This window comes from Neovison vison, chromosome 4, assembly GCF_020171115.1.
Source record: "Neovison vison isolate M4711 chromosome 4, ASM_NN_V1, whole genome shotgun sequence".
Lineage (NCBI taxonomy): Eukaryota > Metazoa > Chordata > Mammalia > Carnivora > Mustelidae > Neogale > Neogale vison.
Window position 1 is genome coordinate 87,702,198 of NC_058094.1, and position 5,407 is coordinate 87,707,604.

The 5,407-nt window shown below is 47.1% G+C and overlaps 1 non-coding gene across 1 annotated transcript; it reads right to left on the reverse strand.

The window, feature by feature from the left end:
- Positions 1-1,791: 1,791 nt before the first annotated feature.
- Positions 1,792-1,955, reverse strand: LOC122905575. Its single transcript, XR_006384362.1, has one exon. It is a non-coding gene; the product is annotated as a U1 spliceosomal RNA (small nuclear RNA).
- Between the last annotated feature and the right edge of the window lie 3,452 nt (positions 1,956-5,407).

Genomic DNA, 5,407 nt, shown 5'->3' on the forward strand with positions numbered 1-5,407 from the left:
TTTATTTCTCTCTGTTGTCTGATTGCTGTTGCTAGGACTTCTAATACTATGTTGAACAAAAGTGGTGAAAGTGGGCATCCTTGTCTTGTTCCTGATCTCAATGGGAAGGTTGCAAGCTTTTTCCCATTGAGGATGATATTTGCTGTGGGTCTTTCATAGATAGGTTTGATGAGGTTCAGGAATGTTCCCTCTATCCCTATACTTTGAAGCGTTTTAATCAGGAACGGATGTTGGATTTTGTCAAATGCTTTTTCTGCATCAATTGAGAGGACCATGTGGTTCTTCTCTCTTCTCATATTAATTTGTTGTATCACATTGATTGATTTGCGAATGTTGAACCATCCTTGTAGCCCAGGGATGAATCCCACCTGATCCTGGTGGATAATCTTTTTGATGTGCTGTTGGATCCTGTTGGCTAGGATCTTGTTGAGAATCTTAGCATCCATATTCATCAGTGATATTGGTCTAAAATTCTCCTTTTGTGAATCAGGTTTCTGCAGTTAGTGTTGCTGGGGTCTCAGATGCTTTCCTCATACCTCAATAGTTGATGCTTGCAAATATGGACTATTTATGGTTTGGAGGGACTGATTAGGCAATACAATCCTTTATGTCATCCCCATATTGGTTGGATGTGGTCTTATCCAAGTCTCTGATGTTTCCTGAAATACTTGGCATTGTTAAAGCAGGATAATCTGCGTACAGAGTGACTGGCGGATCATTGGTTTCACGGCCGTGATGGCCAAGTTTGTTGCTGACGTATCTTCCAAAACGATGTATCGCTCTTCTGCACGTGCCGATTTGCAACTCGAAAAGCCCAAAGGCATATTGCCCTGCTACTTTGTAGTCCTTGTCGTCAATTCCCTGGAAGCTCAGGATGATAACACCTCTCGGTATATTTTTTTTCAGGATTTTATTTATTTATTTGACAGAGACAGAGAGAAAGAACACAAGGAGAGAGAGCAGCAGAAGGAGAGGGAGAAGCAGTTTCCCCACCGAGCAGGGGTCCCAATGTGGGGCTCCATCCAAGGACCTGAGCTGAGGGCAGAGGCTTAACCCACTGAGCCACAGAGGCTCCCCAACAGCTCTTATTAAATCCCAAACCCCATCTATGATAACTCAGTTCTTCCTTTATACAATTTACCATAGTTAGGAAAACAGTAGGGATAAAAACAGAGGAAGTACAGGGAGCAATCTTACCTTGAAAAAGTATGTTCATTTTCAGGAAATGTGCCACACCACACACGTGTGAAAATGGTTCCTGCCACCATGGTAGGTCTAAGCTGATGGCAATTCCCTAAAGCCAAATCATCAGGAACACACCTCCCAGGAAACAAGTTGGGGATTTTATTCCTTGCAGCCAGAAAGAACACACGCCATGGTCTCAGGAAGAGTGTGTTAGCAAAAACCTATTGTAATTGGGAAATGCCCTTCACAGCGTCCTTCATGTTACAAGTGTGAGCGAACATCACCTAAAGGTGAGGAACACATTTTTACCGTGGTTCTTCATTTCTTTATTTTTTTTTTGTTTTTGTTATTTTTAGCAACATGACCAAATTTTATTTGGAATGAGAATTAAAAGGACAATTGACAGTTAAGGAATGTATATATATTCTGATCCAGTTGTACAACTAATCTAGGTCAAATTACCAAGGAAATTTTACATTATTTCATCAAGCAGCAATATAATCAAAAGGGCTAAAAAACATGCATTCATTAAGTAACTGGGAAGACCAAAATGCATCTTACCAGAGAAAAACGTGTGAGAATACAAAGAGCATCCTGTCATTTACCAGGGAAAGAGCATGAAGGCAGTCCTCCCCATCACAAGTCAGCCAGTTGGGTTTTCCACATTTGGGGAAATTGCAAGAGTCAACAGGACCGCAGTGCAATGGTTAAGCCTCATCCTGGGAAAACCACCTACTTGATAGTGGCATTTTCCCTGCTAAGTAAAATATGACTCCCTCCTCTTCTGTCCCAGTCTAGCCTCATTGGCTGTCTATCCCACACACATGTTCACTCGCCAACCTGACCCCCCAAATCCTTGGCACCCTGTCCTGTCCTAAGCATCCGCACCTTCCACAGGAGTCTTTCTAATACAATGGAAGCAACCGCACAGCTACACCCTCTGGCCCAGGAATTCTCTGGCCCAGAACCGCCCCAGAAGGGCGCCTGTTTGACATCAGACACATCCCGCCCATGACATCAGGGGCAAATACACACATGCACACACGCATGCATGCACACAGAGCACTCATCACAGAGAAGGCTGTCCCAGCCTGAGAGGAACACGAGGGAGGACTTTCCAGCAGACAGAGAAGCACAGATCCATCTCTCTCACACTCTCTCTCTCTCTCTCCCCCTCTCCTTAGAACCTGTTTTGAGGAGACAGAGTGCATTGGCAGTACTTGTGGAGCTCAGCCTCCTAGCCAGTTCCCCACGCACTCCCCAGGCTTGCACAGCCTGGGGGAGGGGCGGGGAATCCAAATTCAGCAACTTCTGGGCCAGCCCTTGGTGTTGCCAGCAACACCGCAGGCCCTGAGAACACCACCAGGACCAGCTTCTTCACCAGGTGGGCTCCTAGGGCAGAGCCACGGTGCCCTCTGGTGGCTGCCCAGAAGAGGGTGCCCAGGATCCTGTTGCTGTGGGCAGGGCTGAAGGGATGGTTTCCATCCCTTTTGCTCCCTTAGACTGGGCTCTGAGTTCACAGTAGGGGGTTAGCAGGGTTCCACATGCCCTGCTCTGCCACTGCCTTCCCTCCCTCCAGCGTTTCCCCTCGGGTGAGATTTCTGCATCAAAGTTGGCCTGTGACTGAAAAAAAGCCAGCTCTGGGAAGCAAAGCAATGCAAATACTCCCAAGAGACAAATACTTGGCAATTCTATGGTCATGGAAGGAGCCCCAAGGATCCTAATTTGCCATTGTCTTGAGGGAGTGCTTTTCTTTTATGGGATTGTTGAAATTCAAAAAGCAAGGGGGGGGGTGGAGGGGTTTCCAACTTTAGTTGTCACATGAGTTCATAATGAGGTTGAGGCAGTAGGGATCCATGTTAATGCCAGGAACCAGTATGCATGTTCTTGAAACTAAAGCTCATTTTTTGAAAGAATCAATAAGATCAATAAACCGTTGGCCACACTAATCCAAAAGAAAAGAGAGAAGGCCCAAATTAATAAAATTATGAATGAAAAGGAAGAGATCACAACTAACACCAAGGAACTAGAAACAATCAACAGAAATTATTATCAGCAGTCATATGCCAATAAGTTTAGCAACCTAGATGAAATGGATGTATTCCTGGAAAACCGTAAACTTCCAAAATTGAACCAGGAAGAAACTAACAACTTGAAGAGACCGATATCTATTAATGAGATTGAAGCAATGATCAAAATGCTCTCAAAAAACAAGAGCCCAGACCTGACGGATTCCCTGGGGAATTCTACCAAATGTTCGAAGAAGAGATAATACCTATTGTCCTTAAGCTGTTTCAAAAAATAGACGCAGAAGGCAAACTTCCAGATCCTTTTAATGAAGCCAAGATTACCTTGATTCTCAAACCGGGCAAAGACCCCAAAAAGAGGAGAATTTCAGACTAATATCCCTGATTAATATGGATGCTAAGATTCTCAACGAGATTCTAGCAAATAGGATCCAATAGCACATTAAAAAGATTATTCACGAGGAGTACAAGATGGCAAGGAAGTAGGAGGAGGCACCTTTTCAACCTGTACCCTAAAGTGAGCTGATTTCCTACCAAAGAACTCTGATCACCCATGAAATCAGCCTGAGATCAGAATTATACACGTCTGGATCTCTACAGGGGCAGAAGACGCCAGTGGGCAGGTAAAGCGGAGTGGGAATGATGAAGTTCTAGAACCTAGGTGAGGTTCGGTGGGCTGAGGTCTGGAGCCGATGACCAAGAAAGAATTCTTGAGACATCTTTGGTGCAAAATGGTGGTTTATTAAAGTACGGGGACAGGACCCGTGGGCAGGCAGAGATGCGGCTGCCCAGGGCCTGTGAGGAGTGTCTGGTTATATACACAGGAGTTGGGTAGGTGAGGACAAAGGGGTGTTCAGAAGCGCTATTGGGGCAAAGAATACTATCAGGATATTGAAGGCCTGGTTACTATCAAGTCAAGGCCACTTCCCTTCTAATGAGGCATTAACATAAAGACAATTGGGAGTTTCCTGGTGGAATGTTACATTCCTGCTATCAAGTGTCCTTGTGAGTGAGATTTAGGTTTAGAAGAAATTTAACTTTATTTACTTTTCTTTTTACCTCCGCCTCCTTTGGTTTCTTATGGAGGGGAGGGTGGCATTAGGGCTTGAGGAACTGGTTTATGTGTCTTTGGAAATTGGGCTATTGATAAGGTAACCTCTTTGTTTGTAAATCTCAAGGACATTTGCAAACCAAGGGAGACTCCTGCCTTACAGGACTGTGATCTCTGCAATATAACCATTTGTTCTTCTTTCAGGGCAGTCAGGGGTGCCTGAGGAATGTCACACATATTACTAAGGGGAGTGGGTGGAGAGGGGGTGCAAGGCGCCAGCCCCTGTTCCCTCCTCAGCCAGCCTCCTGCTCCCTCATCAGGAACATCGGACTGATAGCGGAAGACAAACAAAAGTGGGAGGGAGCCACCAGAGGTGACCAACTGGAAAGTAATACCCCTAATATGAGAGTGCCCTGCATCTGGGGACCAGCATTAACTTGGAGACTGAAAGCACTCCAAAAGATCAAAGGATTGTAGGGGGAAAATTGGGGGAAACAGGGCAGGTAGGGAGAGGGGCTTAAGTCCCTGGACTCAGGACAGCCTCCCCTGGTGCTGAGCCAGAGAGAGTGCGGTGGAGAAACCAGGTCTTGGTCCCTGAACCGCCAGCGCGCCTGAGATTGCATGGGGTCCGGCTCCTGTGAGGGGCTGGGAGCCCCACCAGATGGCAGAACTCCAAGCCCTGCTACAGAGACCGAGACATGTGCGCCCCTCACCCTCCCCTGAGAGACGTGTAAAAAGGCTCACCTGGAGCTCTTAGACCCATGCCATTGTTTCAGAGCCTGAGATGTGCACCCCAAACTCTCCCCTGAGAGAGGTGCATGAAGGCCCAGCCTGATGCTTTTGGACGTGCACACGACTCTCAGAGCCTGAGACGCGTGCGGGACCCACAGCCTCCCCCGAGAGAGGTGCGCGCAAGTCGGGCGCTCTTAGACCCAGAAAGACCAGGCGCCCCCTAGCCCCGGCCAGTGGAAAAATCTCAGTGTGCAGTCGCTGCTTGGAACCTCTCTGGCAGTCTGGAGCAGCCCGGACAGCCGCCGCTGATGTGGTTTTGGTTACAAGCAGAAGATCCTGCGTCCCCGGGACCATGACTTGGAACCTGCTCTGCCAGTGGCCAAAGGGAATTTATATGGGCTCTGCAGCCAGA